This window comes from Phaenicophaeus curvirostris, chromosome 24 (genome assembly GCF_032191515.1).
Source record: "Phaenicophaeus curvirostris isolate KB17595 chromosome 24, BPBGC_Pcur_1.0, whole genome shotgun sequence".
In the NCBI taxonomy this organism is placed as follows: domain Eukaryota; kingdom Metazoa; phylum Chordata; class Aves; order Cuculiformes; family Cuculidae; genus Phaenicophaeus; species Phaenicophaeus curvirostris.
In genome coordinates, this window is record NC_091415.1 from 6,901,526 (window position 1) to 6,919,786 (window position 18,261).

Below are 18,261 nucleotides of genomic sequence, written 5' to 3' on the forward strand. Positions count from 1 at the left end.
GGGATGCCCAGCACCTGCGTCCCACCCCTGAAAAGGCGCTGTTAGGGAGGAGTGTGGGAGCAAGGACACTGGGGAGAAAATCCACCACCCGGCTGGGGCAGAGGATGCGGGCAAGATGGGGCAGAGGATGCGGTGACCCCACCATCCGCAAGGAACCCTTTCCTGGGGCTGCTGCCCAGCCCAGCCTCCTCCCAAAGCTGCAGGATCACCTTTTCCAAGGCCTCTGGGCCCACGGTCAGCTCAGCCCCATCTTCTTTCTGAAGCTTCAAAACTTGGCGATCCTCATAGCCAAACTCCCTGCAGGAAGAGGAAAGCGGATCTTGTCAGAGAGCGGCCCGTTCCCTCTGGGAGTGGGGGAGCTCAGCCAGAGGGGAGACCCCCGCCCTGTCCCTGCTGTGCCCGTGCTCCCCTTCCGCGCCAGACTGAGCAAAAGGGAAAGGAACCAGGGAAGGACGGGAGCCCCGGCTGAGAGGAAGATGACTGCAGGGAGCACGAGGTCGACTGACGCTCCTGCACAGAGCCAATTCCAGTCAGGAAACATCTCTTACCTCAGCTCCTGCAGGCCTTTTTCCACACTGACACTACTCTGTACCTGAAAGGGAAAAATGCTCCATTGGAGCTTCCCCTGCCAGAGCCACCAGGGCTTCCCAGGAGAGGCTTCCCTAGGAAGAGCCGGCAAAAGCTGCTGCTTTGGGCCACCCTGCGTGGCAGCTCAAGAGCCTCAGCTGGACCCTGGCAGCAACGCCTCCTCGCAGGACGTGCCGGCCCCACCGAAGTCACCCACCTCTGTGGACGTCTGGGTCGGAACCGAGCGCCAGGTCCAGCCAAAACCGAAAACTGCAATTGCATCAAGAGATAGTTATCAGAGCGGGGTGGCCAGCGATCCCGGCAGGTGCAGTCTCCTGGCCGTGCCTGGGCTGGAGGAGACAAGGCTGGGATCTCCAGGCGTGCTCAGTGCCCCAGAACCCAGCCCTGTTCCTCATCAGCGCTTGAGGGAGCACCCAGACCAGGCTCCATGCGCTGGGAGAGGCACCTCTCCATCGCTCCCCCTGCACGGCTCTCCCCTCCGGCAATCCCCAGCTGAGGCTTGGGAAGAGCTGCACTCGTCTCTCGCGGACGGAGCGAGCCACGTGCTCCAGTGGCTGCAGTAGCGCCTCGGCCAGGACGCTGCTGGTCTGACTGGGAGGCCAAAAGCCAGTCCCAGGCGTGGCCGTGCTCAGGAAGCACGTGGGCCACATCCTGGTCCCAGAGGAAAGCTGGTATCCAGCACAGCTGGGTCGTCGCTTTCCCAGCTTTGCTCAGGAAAACTCACCAAGAAAGACAAGGAGCAGCAAGGCAAGGATTTTGAAGAGCTGCTTGTGGTGCAACACAGTCTCTTTCCTGCAAAAGAGGGAGCCGGGTGTCTGTCAAGGACCCAAGTCTTGGGTAAAGCCCTTCCAGGTGCATTTCCCTCCTGGGGCTGAAAACCTGCTGCTGGCAGCGAGGTGATGGAGCAGCATCCAGGAGGAAGAGGATTCCTGTCCACACCATTCCACACTGCCAGCAGCTCTGGCCCAAAGGAAGGGCTTCAGGAGCACCTTCCGAAAGCAAAGGGAAACAATGTGGGGAAGGGAAGAGGTATTGCAAATGAAGCCTGCTTTGCCACAGCCTCTCTGGGGTGGCCCTTGCTGTCGCTCTGGCTGGAAAGCAGGGCTCTTTTCCCTCGATGTCCCACAGATGTGACGCATGGGACTGTGTCTGCCGGGGGGCTCTGCTCTTGGCTCTCCTGGGGAACAGCCCCAGTACAAGCAGCGTCTGAGCTTCAGGGCCCAAACGGGAGCCCTGGGCTGCTGGCTGGAGAACACCCTCTGCTCTCCCCTGGGCTTGCACCAACCCTCAGACATCCCGTTTGTCACCCGCCCGCAGTAGGAATAGGTCGTACGTACACAGGAAAGAAGATGTTCCTCTGCCACATCCCCAGGGAGGTGATGGAACTAGACACTAGGCGTCGCATAGTGCAGGCTGGCCCTGGGCGAAGAAACCAGAGCAAAGTGAGTCCCATCTCCTGCGGTCTCTTCTCCAGGAAGCTCCCTGGAAGCGGGGAGGCGAGCACCGAGGGACGCCCTCCCTCTCTGGGGCCAAGAGCGAGGCTGCCTGCCCTTCTCCTGCCCCTGGGCCAGCCGGCCAGAGCTCAGGCTCAGCACAGCTCCCCAAGGTCCCCCCTGAGGACTTGACAGCAGCAGCGGGGCTGAGCTTACCTTCATTGCCCTCAGTGGAATTTTCCTCCTCTGATGGAGTTTTATTTTTTTGAAGCGTGAGCTCCGTTTCTAAGTGAACGTTCCTGGGGGAGGAAAAAGCCACGTTCTGGTTGTTCCCCAGCCCCGGGCTGTGGGAGCCGAGGCGGCAGCAGCAGCCAGAGTGGACACCCTTGCCAGAGCCGGGGCCATCCCGTTAACAGCGAGAGAGCAGCAGCCTGGGGGTTTGCAAGGCTCCCCCTTCTCCTTTCCCCATCCCTGGCTCCCCAGGAGCCCCTGCTGCCCCCGGCTCTGGGCCAGCAGAATGAGCCCGGCTGGCAGCCCAGCCCCAGCCCCTCCCGAGGGGACTTGGCCAGCCCAGGGCTTTGCTCCACAACCCCGCTGGCGGCTACCCTGCTGCTCTGCACCTCACAGACCGGGGTTCAGCCACAGCCCTGCCCCCAAACCGACCCCACAGCCTGGGCATGAACCCCCTGCTTCCTACCCATGGGCCTGCCTGCTCCTAAGGTTATAGGGGCATTGACCCCGAGAACCCCTCTGAGGAGCCTTTCTCTTTGCCATCGCGGCAAGTGTAGGCTCCCCGCACACACAGGGGCCGGTGGGAAAAAGCCCAGTCAGAGAGAACAGCAGCAACCTGCTCGCTGCACGTCTGCTCTGGGGAGCAGTCCCAGGGCAGTCTGAGGGCTGCTGCCCCGTGCTTCCAAAGGCCTGGTGGGCAGCCAGCTGGGACACCACGGTGGCGATTGTGACATCACACAGGAAGAGCCTATTTGCTCCCCGCACGGAGCAGAGCTGCACTGGGAGCCCCTGCCCATGGGGCCCTTGAACCCAGCCCTGTGCCCATTCTGGCTCTCCCTGCCTTGCACCACCAAGGGCAAACCACACAGTTTCTAAAGGCAGATGTCGGGCCATGAAATCCCCAGTGCACACAGAATCACAGAATCACAGAATCACCAGGTTGGAGAGGACCCACTGGATCGTCGAGTCCAACCATCCCCATCAATCACTAACCCATGTCCCTCAGCACCTCAGTCCCATCCTCGTGCCACGAGAGGTTCCAAATATGGCTTTGTTTTTAACCAAATCACAGTGTTCGACGGCACCCGCGGGCGCGGTGGCTTCCAAGGTCCGTGTGAAGGGGGACACCATGATCTGCTCCGAGGAAGCTCTTCCAGCACCCCAAAAGCGTGGCCCTGGGGGGGGTCACCCCTCCTGGGGGGGGACAGCACGTGGGTTTTCTTGCGGTAGCAGCCGGGCGCGAGCAGCTCCAGGGTGAGCGCGGTGACGATGGCCGTGAGCCCCCAGACGCGGTGGGGGCGGTTGAGGAAGACGGGCAAGGTGTAGGCGTAGCGGCCGCCCGTGCGGAAGTGCGTGTAGCCCTGGTTCTCCTCACGCAGGAGGTGATCCAGGGGCAGCGTGAAGACCTCCTCCACCTCGTCGGCGTTGGGGGTCAGCGTTAGGTCCTCCAGAGGTCCCAGGTTGGCCACGATGGGAGCCACCAGCTGTCCCTGCCAGTCCGGGATCTCCCTCAGCTGCCCCCACACCGCGTCCTCCGGCAGCCGCAGCCCGAGCTCCTCCCGCGTCTCCCTCAGCGCCGTGGCCGCCGCGTCCCGGTCCGCCGGCTCCCGCCGCCCCCGGGGGAAGCTGACGTCGCCGCTGTGGGGCCCCGCGAGGCGGCGGGAGCGGAGGGTGAAGAGCAGCGTGGGGCGGCCCCGCAGCGAGCACAGCGGCACCAGCACCGCCGCCCCGGCCCGGCCCGCCCCGCGCAGCGAGGCCCGGCAGCGCCGCTCCCACAGCGGCCCGGGGGGCCACCGAGCGGCCCACCCCGCCGGCATCGCCCCGGGGACGCACTGGGCACCGCGGAGGGACTGAGAACCGCCCCCCCCCCGCCGCCCCCTGGGACAGGGGAGGACTAGAATGAAATCCTTCCATGCATATACTCTGAGTGATGGGTGATAGGACAAGGGGGAACAGCCTCAAGATGCGCCAGGGCAGGATCAGACTGGGAATTCGGAAAAATGTTTACACTGGCAGGGTCATTGGGCACTGTCAGAGGCTGCCCAGGGAGGTGGTTGAGTCCCTTTACAGTTGGTTTCATTCATCTGGTTTGCCGTGAGCCCTTGGCACCGGGAGCTGGGGCTTTTACCCCACCCCAGATGGACTCTCAGCCCCCTGCAGGGTGGATGGAGCCCAATCCTGGCCCACTCACCCCTCTGATCCAGGGTTTTGGGTGAGAGCGCTGAGGCCCTGGAACAGGCTGCCCAGGGAAGCTGGGGCTGCCCCATCCCTAGAGGTGTTCATGCCCATTTGGATGGAGCCGTGGGCAGCGTCATGTAGTGGGAGGTGGCCCTGCCCATGGCAGGGGGGTTGGAAGTAGATGATCATTAAGGTCCCTTCAAACCTAAACTATTCTGTGATTCTAAGATTCTATGAAACCCCAAAGAAGAATCTTTGGGTCTGCACAACTGGTTTGGGGATAAAGCTCCGACAAGTCAAGGCTTATTGCATGGGAACCACAAGTAGAACCACAAGCAACTGGTGACATCATGTTTGTCCAGGACACTACGCACTTGGTCACCCCTGAGGACTTCACCGCCAGAAGCAGCGCTGAGCTTACCTTCCTCGCCCTCAGTGGCGTTTCCCTGCTCTGATGGTGTTGGAGCTTTTCTGAGCGTGAGATCCATTTCAAAGGGAAGTTGACAGGGGAGCAAGCCCCATGGCTTCGTCCCCACCATGTCCTACACATCCTGCCCCTCCTGCGACTTCGCGATGGACCAGGAACGCTGCTGACCGTGCTGAGAACACCCTCCGCATCCTGGGATTGCTGCTCTCAGCCCCCTCTCTCAGGAGCTCTGGGGGAATGCTCCTGGGACCCGGTTTATCCCCGCCAGCCAGGACAGCAGCTAACCTGGGCAGCTTTTAGTCCCAAACTAACCCACCCCAGGAAAAGGGAAATGAGGGAAGGTGAGGCTTGCAGCTTGGAAGCAACGTTTAATGAGCTTTAATGGGACTGAAAGAAAACAAGCAGCTCCAAGAAATTCCATTTCCAATCCCATGCAATGGCCACTGGATCCACGTACCCAGAGATGTTCAAAGTTGGAAAGGGAAACCTGATCGAGGAAGACGTGTCCTTACCCATGGCAGAGGGGTTGGAACTGGATGAGTTTTGAAGGTCTTTTCACCAGGGCCAGAGCCTTGCCAGACGCTCCCTCCAGCCACCTCCATGTTCTGCAGGGGTGTGGGAGTGGGAGTCGGACCCCGAGTAGCGATGAAATCTCAATGTGAGTATAGTCGTTCTCGTTTATTCATAAACACAACACTCCTTATATACTTTTCTAGCAGAGCACAGGCTAATAAAACAACTTACAATTGGTCCTACTGTACTGTCCATGCACCTTAAGTAGTTACAAGATTGGTTAAAAGATGTCAAGCACTCGAAGGGGGCTGGTACAATACTCCGGACGGACGTTTCAGGGACTTTCAGGCGCTGAGTTCTGGGCTTTTGTTATGCGCTTCTTCTATCAACATACCAAGGTCAGTTTTAAGGAGGAACGCCAGGCCCAGTCTCAAGTGTTAACCCTGGATTGTTCATTTCTATCAAATCAGCGCCATCCTTCCGCACGGGGGAGGTGTCAATCGTCACAGAGAGGCCAGTCTGTCCATCTCTTTTCAAGATGTTCACCTGGACATTATGGACTCGGACGTGCAGTTGGAGTCCTGGAGAAGCCTGACCCTGCAACCAGAACAGCAGCAATGAAGTGTGAGAGCGCGTTGGGAACGACACAACCGCTGACAAAGCTAGAAGTGTGAGCACTCGTGTGCCCGGGGCGTTCGATTTCAGCTAGAAAATGAGGCGCCTGTGAAGCAATGGAGAGAAGCCGGAGGCTTTCCCTGCCTGACCCAGGGGCCCCTCAGCATTGCGGAGCAGAGCAGAATCTGAACCCATCCCAGGCAGGGGCCAGCAGAGCCACGTCTCTGCCCAGGGGCTCTGCAGGGATGCCCAGCACCTGCGTCCCACCCCTGAAAAGGCGCTGTTAGGGAGGAGTGTGGGAGCAAGGACACTGGGGAGAAAATCCACCACCCGGCTGGGGCAGAGGATGCGGGCAAGATGGGGCAGAGGATGCGGTGACCCCACCATCCGCAAGGAACCCTTTCCTGGGGCTGCTGCCCAGCCCAGCCTCCTCCCAAAGCTGCAGGATCACCTTTTCCAAGGCCTCTGGGCCCACGGTCAGCTCAGCCCCATCTTCTTTCTGAAGCTTCAAAACTTGGCGATCCTCATAGCCAAACTCCCTGCAGGAAGAGGAAAGCGGATCTTGTCAGAGAGCGGCCCGTTCCCTCTGGGAGTGGGGGAGCTCAGCCAGAGGGGAGACCCCCGCCCTGTCCCTGCTGTGCCCGTGCTCCCCTTCCGCGCCAGACTGAGCAAAAGGGAAAGGAACCAGGGAAGGACGGGAGCCCCGGCTGAGAGGAAGATGACTGCAGGGAGCACGAGGTCGACTGACGCTCCTGCACAGAGCCAATTCCAGTCAGGAAACATCTCTTACCTCAGCTCCTCCAGGCCTTTTTCCACACTGACACTACTCTGTACCTGAAAGGGAAAAATGCTCCATTGGAGCTTCCCCTGCCAGAGCCACCAGGGCTTCCCAGGAGAGGCTTCCCTAGGAAGAGCCGGCAAAAGCTGCTGCTTTGGGCCACCCTGCGTGGCAGCTCAAGAGCCTCAGCTGGACCCTGGCAGCAACGCCTCCTCGCAGGACGTGCCGGCCCCACCGAAGTCACCCACCTCTGTGGACGTCTGGGTCGGAACCGAGCGCCAGGTCCAGCCAAAACCGAAAACTGCAATTGCATCAAGAGATAGTTATCAGAGCGGGGTGGCCAGCGATCCCGGCAGGTGCAGTCTCCTGGCCGTGCCTGGGCTGGAGGAGACAAGGCTGGGATCTCCAGGCGTGCTCAGTGCCCCAGAACCCAGCCCTGTTCCTCATCAGCGCTTGAGGGAGCACCCAGACCAGGCTCCATGCGCTGGGAGAGGCACCTCTCCATCGCTCCCCCTGCACGGCTCTCCCCTCCGGCAATCCCCAGCTGAGGCTTGGGAAGAGCTGCGCTCGTCTCTCGCGGACGGAGCGAGCCACGTGCTCCAGTGGCTGCAGTAGCGCCTCGGCCAGGACGCTGCTGGTCTGACTGGGAGGCCAAAAGCCAGTCCCAGGCGTGGCCGTGCTCAGGAAGCACGTGGGCCACATCCTGGTCCCAGAGGAAAGCTGGTATCCAGCACAGCTGGGTCGTCGCTTTCCCAGCTTTGCTCAGGAAAACTCACCAAGAAAGACAAGGAGCAGCAAGGCAAGGATTTTGAAGAGCTGCTTGTGGTGCAACACAGTCTCTTTCCTGCAAAAGAGGGAGTCGGGTGTCTGTCAAGGACCCAAGTCTTGGGTAAAGCCCTTCCAGGTGCATTTCCCTCCTGGGGCTGAAAACCTGCTGCTGGCAGCGAGGTGATGGAGCAGCATCCAGGAGGAAGAGGATTCCTGTCCACACCATTCCACACTGCCAGCAGCTCTGGCCCAAAGGAAGGGCTTCAGGAGCACCTTCCGAAAGCAAAGGGAAACAATGTGGGGAAGGGAAGAGGTATTGCAAATAAAGCCTGCTTTGCCACAGCCTCTCTGGGGTGGCCCTTGCTGTCGCTCTGGCTGGAAAGCAGGGCTCTTTTCCCTCGATGTCCCACAGATGTGACGCATGGGACTGTGTCTGCCGGGGGGCTCTGCTCTTGGCTCTCCTGGGGAACAGCCCCAGTACAAGCAGCGTCTGAGCTTCAGGGCCCAAACGGGAGCCCTGGGCTGCTGGCTGGAGAACACCCTCTGCTCTCCCCTGGGCTTGCACCAACCCTCAGACATCCCGTTTGTCACCCGCCCGCAGTAGGAATGGGTCGTACGTACACAGGAAAGAAGATGTTCCTCTGCCACATCCCCAGGGAGGTGATGGAACTAGACACTTGGCGTCGCATAGTGCAGGCTGGCCCTGGGCGAAGAAACCAGAGCAAAGTGAGTCCCATCTCCTGCGGTCTCTTCTCCAGGAAGCTCCCTGGAAGCGGGGAGGCGAGCACCGAGGGACGCCCTCCCTCTCTGGGGCCAAGAGCGAGGCAGCCTGCCCTTCTCCTGCCCCTGGGCCAGCCGGCCAGAGCTCAGGCTCAGCACAGCTCCCCAAGGTCCCCCCTGAGGACTTGACAGCAGCAGCGGGGCTGAGCTTACCTTCATTGCCCTCAGTGGAATTTTCCTCCTCTGATGGAGTTTTATTTTTTTGAAGCGTGAGCTCCATTTCTAAGTGAACGTTCCTGGGGGAGGAAAAAGCCACGTTCTGGTTGTTCCCCAGCCCCGGGCTGTGGGAGCCGAGGCGGCAGCAGCAGCCAGAGTGGACACCCTTGCCAGAGCCGGGGCCATCCCGTTAACAGCGAGAGAGCAGCAGCCTGGGGGTTTGCAAGGCCCCCCCTTCTCCTTTCCCCATCCCTGGCTCCCCAGGAGCCCCTGCTGCCCCCGGCTCTGGGCCAGCAGAATGAGCCCGGCTGGCAGCCCAGCCCCAGCCCCTCCCGAGGGGACTTGGCCAGCCCAGGGCTTTGCTCCACAACCCCGCTGGCGGCTACCCCGCTGCTCTGCACCTCACAGACCGGGGTTCAGCCACAGCCCTGCCCCCAAACCGACCTCACAGCCTGGGCATGAACCCCCTGCTTCCTACCCATGGGCCTGCCTGCTCCTAAGGTTATAGGGGCATTGACCCCGAGAACCCCTCTGAGGAGCCTTTCTCTTTGCCATCGCGGCAAGTGTAGGCTCCCCGCACACACAGGGGCCGGTGGGAAAAAGCCCAGTCAGAGAGAACAGCAGCGACCTGCTCGCTGCACGTCTGCTCTGGGGAGCAGTCCCAGGGCAGTCTGAGGGCTGCTGCCCCGTGCTTCCAAAGGCCTGGTGGGCAGCCAGCTGGGACACCACGGTGGCGATTGTGACATCACACAGGAAGAGCCTATTTGCTCCCCGCACGGAGCAGAGCTGCACTGGGAGCCCCTGCCCATGGGGCCCTTGAACCCAGCCCGGCGCCCATTCTGGCTCTCCCTGCCTTGCACCACCAAGGGCAAACCACACAGTTTCTAAAGGCAGATGTCGGGCCATGAAATCCCCAGTGCACACAGAATCACAGAATCACCAGGTTGGAGAGGACCCACTGGATCGTCGAGTCCAACCATCCCCATCAATCACTAACCCATGTCCCTCAGCACCTCAGTCCCATCCTCGTGCCACGAGAGGTTCCAAATATGGCTTTGTTTTTAACCAAATCACAGTGTTCGACGGCACCCGCGGGCGCGGTGGCTTCCAAGGTCCGTGTGAAGGGGGACACCACGATCTGCTCCGAGGAAGCTCTTCCAGCACCCCAAAAGCGTGGCCCTGGGGGGGGTCACCCCTCCTGGGGGGGGACAGCACATGGGTTTTCTTGCGGTAGCAGCCGGGCGCGAGCAGCTCCAGGGTGAGCGCGGTGACGATGGCCGTGAGCCCCCAGACGCGGTGGGGGCGGTTGAGGAAGACGGGCAAGGTGTAGGCGTAGCGGCCGCCCGTGCGGAAGTGCGTGTAGCCCTGGTTCTCCTCACGCAGGAGGTGATCCAGGGGCAGCGTGAAGACCTCCTCCACCTCGTCGGGGTTGGGGGTCAGCGTTAGGTCCTCCAGAGGTCCCAGGTTGGCCACGATGGGAGCCACCAGCTGTCCCTGCCAGTCCGGGATCTCCCTCAGCTGCCCCCACACCGCGTCCTCCGGCAGCCGCAGCCCGAGCTCCTCCCGCGTCTCCCTCAGCGCCGTGGCCGCCGCGTCCCGGTCCGCCGGCTCCCGCCGCCCCCGGGGGAAGCTGACGTCGCCGCTGTGGGGCCCCGCGAGGCGGCGGGAGCGGAGGGTGAAGAGCAGCGTGGGGCGGCCCCGCAGCGAGCACAGCGGCACCAGCACCGCCGCCCCGGCCCGGCCCGCCCCGCGCAGCGAGGCCCGGCAGCGCCGCTCCCACAGCGGCCCGGGGGGCCACCGAGCGGCCCACCCCGCCGGCATCGCCCCGGGGACGCACCGGGCACCGCGGAGGGACTGAGAACCGCCCCCCCCCGCCGCCCCCTGGGACAGGGGAGGACTAGAATGAAATCCTTCCATGCATATACTCTGAGTGATGGGTGATAGGACAAGGGGGAACAGCCTCAAGATGCGCCAGGGCAGGATCAGACTGGGAATTCGGAAAAATGTTTACACTGGCAGGGTCATTGGGCACTGTCAGAGGCTGCCCAGGGAGGTGGTTGAGTCCCTTTACAGTTGGTTTCATTCATCTGGTTTGCCGTGAGCCCTTGGCACCGGGAGCTGGGGCTTTTACCCCACCCCAGATGGACTCTCAGCCCCCTGCAGGGTGGATGGAGCCCAATCCTGGCCCACTCACCCCTCTGATCCAGGGTTTTGGGTGAGAGCGCTGAGGCCCTGGAACAGGCTGCCCAGGGAAGCTGGGGCTGCCCCATCCCTAGAGGTGTTCATGCCCATTTGGATGGAGCCGTGGGCAGCGTCATGTAGTGGGAGGTGGCCCTGCCCATGGCAGGGGGGTTGGAAGTAGATGATCATTAAGGTCCCTTCAAACCTAAACTATTCTGTGATTCTAAGATTCTATGAAACCCCAAAGAAGAATCTTTGGGTCTGCACAACTGGTTTGGGGATAAAGCTCCGACAAGTCAAGGCTTATTGCATGGGAACCACAAGTAGAACCACAAGCAACTGGTGACATCATGTTTGTCCAGGACACTACGCACTTGGTCACCCCTGAGGACTTCACCGCCAGAAGCAGCGCTGAGCTTACCTTCCTCGCCCTCAGTGGCGTTTCCCTGCTCTGATGGTGTTGGAGCTTTTCTGAGCGTGAGATCCATTTCAAAGGGAAGTTGACAGGGGAGCAAGCCCCATGGCTTCGTCCCCACCATGTCCTACACATCCTGCCCCTCCTGCGACTTCGCGATGGACCAGGAACGCTGCTGACCGTGCTGAGAACACCCTCCGCATCCTGGGATTGCTGCTCTCAGCCCCCTCTCTCAGGAGCTCTGGGGGAATGCTCCTGGGACCCGGTTTATCCCCGCCAGCCAGGACAGCAGCTAACCTGGGCAGCTTTTAGTCCCAAACTAACCCACCCCAGGAAAAGGGAAATGAGGGAAGGTGAGGCTTGCAGCTTGGAAGCAACGTTTAATGAGCTTTAATGGGACTGAAAGAAAACAAGCAGCTCCAAGAAATTCCATTTCCAATCCCATGCAATGGCCACTGGATCCACGTACCCAGAGATGTTCAAAGTTGGAAAGGGAAACCTGATCGAGGAAGACGTGTCCTTACCCATGGCAGAGGGGTTGGAACTGGATGAGTTTTGAAGGTCTTTTCACCAGGGCCAGAGCCTTGCCAGACGCTCCCTCCAGCCACCTCCATGTTCTGCAGGGGTGTGGGAGTGGGAGTCGGACCCCGAGTAGCGATGAAATCTCAATGTGAGTATAGTCGTTCTCGTTTATTCATAAACACAACACTCCTTATATACTTTTCTAGCAGAGCACAGGCTAATAAAACAACTTACAATTGGTCCTACTGTACTGTCCATGCACCTTAAGTAGTTACAAGATTGGTTAAAAGATGTCAAGCACTCGAAGGGGGCTGGTACAATACTCCGGACGGACGTTTCAGGGACTTTCAGGCGCTGAGTTCTGGGCTTTTGTTATGCGCTTCTTCTATCAACATACCAAGGTCAGTTTTAAGGAGGAACGCCAGGCCCAGTCTCAAGTGTTAACCCTGGATTGTTCATTTCTATCAAATCAGCGCCATCCTTCCGCACGGGGGAGGTGTCAATCGTCACAGAGAGGCCAGTCTGTCCATCTCTTTTCAAGATGTTCACCTGGACATTATGGACTCGGACGTGCAGTTGGAGTCCTGGAGAAGCCTGACCCTGCAACCAGAACAGCAGCAATGAAGTGTGAGAGCGCGTTGGGAACGACACAACCGCTGACAAAGCTAGAAGTGTGAGCACTCGTGTGCCCGGGGCGTTCGATTTCAGCTAGAAAATGAGGCGCCTGTGAAGCAATGGAGAGAAGCCGGAGGCTTTCCCTGCCTGACCCAGGGGCCCCTCAGCATTGCGGAGCAGAGCAGAATCTGAACCCATCCCAGGCAGGGGCCAGCAGAGCCACGTCTCTGCCCAGGGGCTCTGCAGGGATGCCCAGCACCTGCGTCCCACCCCTGAAAAGGCGCTGTTAGGGAGGAGTGTGGGAGCAAGGACACTGGGGAGAAAATCCACCACCCGGCTGGGGCAGAGGATGCGGGCAAGATGGGGCAGAGGATGCGGTGACCCCACCATCCGCAAGGAACCCTTTCCTGGGGCTGCTGCCCAGCCCAGCCTCCTCCCAAAGCTGCAGGATCACCTTTTCCAAGGCCTCTGGGCCCACGGTCAGCTCAGCCCCATCTTCTTTCTGAAGCTTCAAAACTTGGCGATCCTCATAGCCAAACTCCCTGCAGGAAGAGGAAAGCGGATCTTGTCAGAGAGCGGCCCGTTCCCTCTGGGAGTGGGGGAGCTCAGCCAGAGGGGAGACCCCCGCCCTGTCCCTGCTGTGCCCGTGCTCCCCTTCCGCGCCAGACTGAGCAAAAGGGAAAGGAACCAGGGAAGGACGGGAGCCCCGGCTGAGAGGAAGATGACTGCAGGGAGCACGAGGTCGACTGACGCTCCTGCACAGAGCCAATTCCAGTCAGGAAACATCTCTTACCTCAGCTCCTGCAGGCCTTTTTCCACACTGACACTACTCTGTACCTGAAAGGGAAAAATGCTCCATTGGAGCTTCCCCTGCCAGAGCCACCAGGGCTTCCCAGGAGAGGCTTCCCTAGGAAGAGCCGGCAAAAGCTGCTGCTTTGGGCCACCCTGCGTGGCAGCTCAAGAGCCTCAGCTGGACCCTGGCAGCAACGCCTCCTCGCAGGACGTGCCGGCCCCACCGAAGTCACCCACCTCTGTGGACGTCTGGGTCGGAACCGAGCGCCAGGTCCAGCCAAAACCGAAAACTGCAATTGCATCAAGAGATAGTTATCAGAGCGGGGTGGCCAGCGATCCCGGCAGGTGCAGTCTCCTGGCCGTGCCTGGGCTGGAGGAGACAAGGCTGGGATCTCCAGGCGTGCTCAGTGCCCCAGAACCCAGCCCTGTTCCTCATCAGCGCTTGAGGGAGCACCCAGACCAGGCTCCATGCGCTGGGAGAGGCACCTCTCCATCGCTCCCCCTGCACGGCTCTCCCCTCCGGCAATCCCCAGCTGAGGCTTGGGAAGAGCTGCGCTCGTCTCTCGCGGACGGAGCGAGCCACGTGCTCCAGTGGCTGCAGTAGCGCCTCGGCCAGGACGCTGCTGGTCTGACTGGGAGGCCAAAAGCCAGTCCCAGGCGTGGCCGTGCTCAGGAAGCACGTGGGCCACATCCTGGTCCCAGAGGAAAGCTGGTATCCAGCACAGCTGGGTCGTCGCTTTCCCAGCTTTGCTCAGGAAAACTCACCAAGAAAGACAAGGAGCAGCAAGGCAAGGATTTTGAAGAGCTGCTTGTGGTGCAACACAGTCTCTTTCCTGCAAAAGAGGGAGTCGGGTGTCTGTCAAGGACCCAAGTCTTGGGTAAAGCCCTTCCAGGTGCATTTCCCTCCTGGGGCTGAAAACCTGCTGCTGGCAGCGAGGTGATGGAGCAGCATCCAGGAGGAAGAGGATTCCTGTCCACACCATTCCACACTGCCAGCAGCTCTGGCCCAAAGGAAGGGCTTCAGGAGCACCTTCCGAAAGCAAAGGGAAACAATGTGGGGAAGGGAAGAGGTATTGCAAATAAAGCCTGCTTTGCCACAGCCTCTCTGGGGTGGCCCTTGCTGTCGCTCTGGCTGGAAAGCAGGGCTCTTTTCCCTCGATGTCCCACAGATGTGACGCATGGGACTGTGTCTGCCGGGGGGCTCTGCTCTTGGCTCTCCTGGGGAACAGCCCCAGTACAAGCAGCGTCTGAGCTTCAGGGCCCAAACGGGAGCCCTGGGCTGCTGGCTGGAGAACACCCTCTGCTCTCCCCTGGGCTTGCACCAACCCTCAGACATCCCGTTTGTCACCCGCCCGCAGTAGGAATAGGTCGTACGTACACAGGAAAGAAGATGTTCCTCTGCCACATCCCCAGGGAGGTGATGGAACTAGACACTTGGCGTCGCATAGTGCAGGCTGGCCCTGGGCGAAGAAACCAGAGCAAAGTGAGTCCCATCTCCTGCGGTCTCTTCTCCAGGAAGCTCCCTGGAAGCGGGGAGGCGAGCACCGAGGGACGCCCTCCCTCTCTGGGGCCAAGAGCGAGGCTGCCTGCCCTTCTCCTGCCCCTGGGCCAGCCGGCCAGAGCTCAGGCTCAGCACAGCTCCCCAAGGTCCCCCCTGAGGACTTGACAGCAGCAGCGGGGCTGAGCTTACCTTCATTGCCCTCAGTGGAATTTTCCTCCTCTGATGGAGTTTTATTTTTTTGAAGCGTGAGCTCCATTTCTAAGTGAACGTTCCTGGGGGAGGAAAAAGCCACGTTCTGGTTGTTCCCCAGCCCCGGGCTGTGGGAGCCGAGGCGGCAGCAGCAGCCAGAGTGGACACCCTTGCCAGAGCCGGGGCCATCCCGTTAACAGCGAGAGAGCAGCAGCCTGGGGGTTTGCAAGGCTCCCCCTTCTCCTTTCCCCATCCCTGGCTCCCCAGGAGCCCCTGCTGCCCCCGGCTCTGGGCCAGCAGAATGAGCCCGGCTGGCAGCCCAGCCCCAGCCCCTCCCGAGGGGACTTGGCCAGCCCAGGGCTTTGCTCCACAACCCCGCTGGCGGCTACCCCGCTGCTCTGCACCTCACAGACCGGGGTTCAGCCACAGCCCTGCCCCCAAACCGACCCCACAGCCTGGGCATGAACCCCCTGCTTCCTACCCATGGGCCTGCCTGCTCCTAAGGTTATAGGGGCATTGACCCCGAGAACCCCTCTGAGGAGCCTTTCTCTTTGCCATCGCGGCAAGTGTAGGCTCCCCGCACACACAGGGGCCGGTGGGAAAAAGCCCAGTCAGAGAGAACAGCAGCGACCTGCTCGCTGCACGTCTGCTCTGGGGAGCAGTCCCAGGGCAGTCTGAGGGCTGCTGCCCCGTGCTTCCAAAGGCCTGGTGGGCAGCCAGCTGGGACACCACGGTGGCGATTGTGACATCACACAGGAAGAGCCTATTTGCTCCCCGCACGGAGCAGAGCTGCACTGGGAGCCCCTGCCCATGGGGCCCTTGAACCCAGCCCGGCGCCCATTCTGGCTCTCCCTGCCTTGCACCACCAAGGGCAAACCACACAGTTTCTAAAGGCAGATGTCGGGCCATGAAATCCCCAGTGCACACAGAATCACAGAATCACAGAATCACCAGGTTGGAGAGGACCCACTGGATCGTCGAGTCCAACCATCCCCATCAATCACTAACCCATGTCCCTCAGCACCTCAGTCCCATCCTCGTGCCACGAGAGGTTCCAAATATGGCTTTGTTTTTAACCAAATCACAGTGTTCGACGGCACCCGCGGGCGCGGTGGCTTCCAAGGTCCGTGTGAAGGGGGACACCACGATCTGCTCCGAGGAAGCTCTTCCAGCACCCCAAAAGCGTGGCCCTGGGGGGGGTCACCCCTCCTGGGGGGGGACAGCACGTGGGTTTTCTTGCGGTAGCAGCCGGGCGCGAGCAGCTCCAGGGTGAGCGCGGTGACGATGGCCGTGAGCCCCCAGACACGGTGGGGGCGGTTGAGGAAGACGGGCAAGGTGTAGGCGTAGCGGCCGCCCGTGCGGAAGTGCGTGTAGCCCTGGTTCTCCTCACGCAGGAGGTGATCCAGGGGCAGCGTGAAGACCTCCTCCACCTCGTCGGCGTTGGGGGTCAGCGTTAGGTCCTCCAGAGGTCCCAGGTTGGCCACGATGGGAGCCACCAGCTGTCCCTGCCAGTCCGGGATCTCCCTCAGCTGCCCCCACACCGCGTCCTCCGGCAGCCGCAGCCCGAGCTCCTCCCGCGTCTCCCTCAGCGCCGTGGCCGCCGCGTCCCGGTCCGCCGGCTCCCGCCGCCCCCGGGGGAAGCTGACGTCGCCGCTGTGGGGCCCCGCGAGGCGGCGGGAGCGGAGGGTGAAGAGCAGCGTGGGGCGGCCCCGCAGCGAGCACAGCGGCACCAGCACCGCCGCCCCGGCCCGGCCCGCCCCGCGCAGCGAGGCCCGGCAGCGCCGCTCCCACAGCGGCCCGGGGGGCCACCGAGCGGCCCACCCCGCCGGCATCGCCCCGGGGACGCACCGGGCACCGCGGAGGGACTGAGAACCGCCCCCCCCCCGCCGCCCCCTGGGACAGGGGAGGACTAGAATGAAATCCTTCCATGCATATACTCTGAGTGATGGGTGATAGGACAAGGGGGAACAGCCTCAAGATGCGCCAGGGCAGGATCAGACTGGGAATTCGGAAAAATGTTTACACTGGCAGGGTCATTGGGCACTGTCAGAGGCTGCCCAGGGAGGTGGTTGAGTCCCTTTACAGTTGGTTTCATTCATCTGGTTTGCCGTGAGCCCTTGGCACCGGGAGCTGGGGCTTTTACCCCACCCCAGATGGACTCTCAGCCCCCTGCAGGGTGGATGGAGCCCAATCCTGGCCCACTCACCCCTCTGATCCAGGGTTTTGGGTGAGAGCGCTGAGGCCCTGGAACAGGCTGCCCAGGGAAGCTGGGGCTGCCCCATCCCTAGAGGTGTTCATGCCCATTTGGATGGAGCCGTGGGCAGCGTCATGTAGTGGGAGGTGGCCCTGCCCATGGCAGGGGGGTTGGAAGTAGATGATCATTAAGGTCCCTTCAAACCTAAACTATTCTGTGATTCTAAGATTCTATGAAACCCCAAAGAAGAATCTTTGGGTCTGCACAACTGGTTTGGGGATAAAGCTCCGACAAGTCAAGGCTTATTGCATGGGAACCACAAGTAGAACCACAAGCAACTGGTGACATCATGTTTGTCCAGGACACTACGCACTTGGTCACCCCTGAGGACTTCACCGCCAGAAGCAGCGCTGAGCTTACCTTCCTCGCCCTCAGTGGCGTTTCCCTGCTCTGATGGTGTTGGAGCTTTTCTGAGCGTGAGATCCATTTCAAAGGGAAGTTGACAGGGGAGCAAGCCCCATGGCTTCGTCCCCACCATGTCCTACACATCCTGCCCCTCCTGCGACTTCGCGATGGACCAGGAACGCTGCTGACCGTGCTGAGAACACCCTCCGCATCCTGGGATTGCTGCTCTCAGCCCCCTCTCTCAGGAGCTCTGGGGGAATGCTCCTGGGACCCGGTTTATCCCCGCCAGCCAGGACAGCAGCTAACCTGGGCAGCTTTTAGTCCCAAACTAACCCACCCCAGGAAAAGGGAAATGAGGGAAGGTGAGGCTTGCAGCTTGGAAGCAACGTTTAATGAGCTTTAATGGGACTGAAAGAAAACAAGCAGCTCCAAGAAATTCCATTTCCAATCCCATGCAATGGCCACTGGATCCACGTACCCAGAGATGTTCAAAGTTGGAAAGGGAAACCTGATCGAGGAAGACGTGTCCTTACCCATGGCAGAGGGGTTGGAACTGGATGAGTTTTGAAGGTCTTTTCACCAGGGCCAGAGCCTTGCCAGACGCTCCCTCCAGCCACCTCCATGTTCTGCAGGGGTGTGGGAGTGGGAGTCGGACCCCGAGTAGCGATGAAATCTCAATGTGAGTATAGTCGTTCTCGTTTATTCATAAACACAACACTCCTTATATACTTTTCTAGCAGAGCACAGGCTAATAAAACAACTTACAATTGGTCCTACTGTACTGTCCATGCACCTTAAGTAGTTACAAGATTGGTTAAAAGATGTCAAGCACTCGAAGGGGGCTGGTACAATACTCCGGACGGACGTTTCAGGGACTTTCAGGCGCTGAGTTCTGGGCTTTTGTTATGCGCTTCTTCTATCAACATACCAAGGTCAGTTTTAAGGAGGAACGCCAGGCCCAGTCTCAAGTGTTAACCCTG

General features: G+C 60.6%; 1 protein-coding gene, 1 long non-coding RNA gene and 3 pseudogenes across 2 annotated transcripts in view; 1 reads left to right on the forward strand and 4 right to left on the reverse strand.

Moving 5' to 3' along the window:
- CSRP1 (cysteine and glycine rich protein 1) overlaps positions 1-18,261 on the forward strand; it is a 269,990-nt gene that overhangs the window by 227,492 nt on the left and 24,237 nt on the right. The window lies entirely within an intron of this gene.
- LOC138730764 (mitochondrial coenzyme A diphosphatase NUDT8 pseudogene) lies at positions 3,225-4,069 on the reverse strand (annotated as a pseudogene).
- LOC138730585 (uncharacterized) lies at positions 5,213-6,515 on the reverse strand. The gene is made up of 2 exons (XR_011339047.1): positions 6,437-6,515; positions 5,213-5,967 (listed from the first exon to the last, which is right to left on the reverse strand). It is a non-coding gene; the product is annotated as an uncharacterized lncRNA (long non-coding RNA).
- Positions 9,668-10,288, reverse strand: LOC138730765 (mitochondrial coenzyme A diphosphatase NUDT8 pseudogene; annotated as a pseudogene).
- LOC138730766 (mitochondrial coenzyme A diphosphatase NUDT8 pseudogene) lies at positions 14,401-16,514 on the reverse strand (annotated as a pseudogene).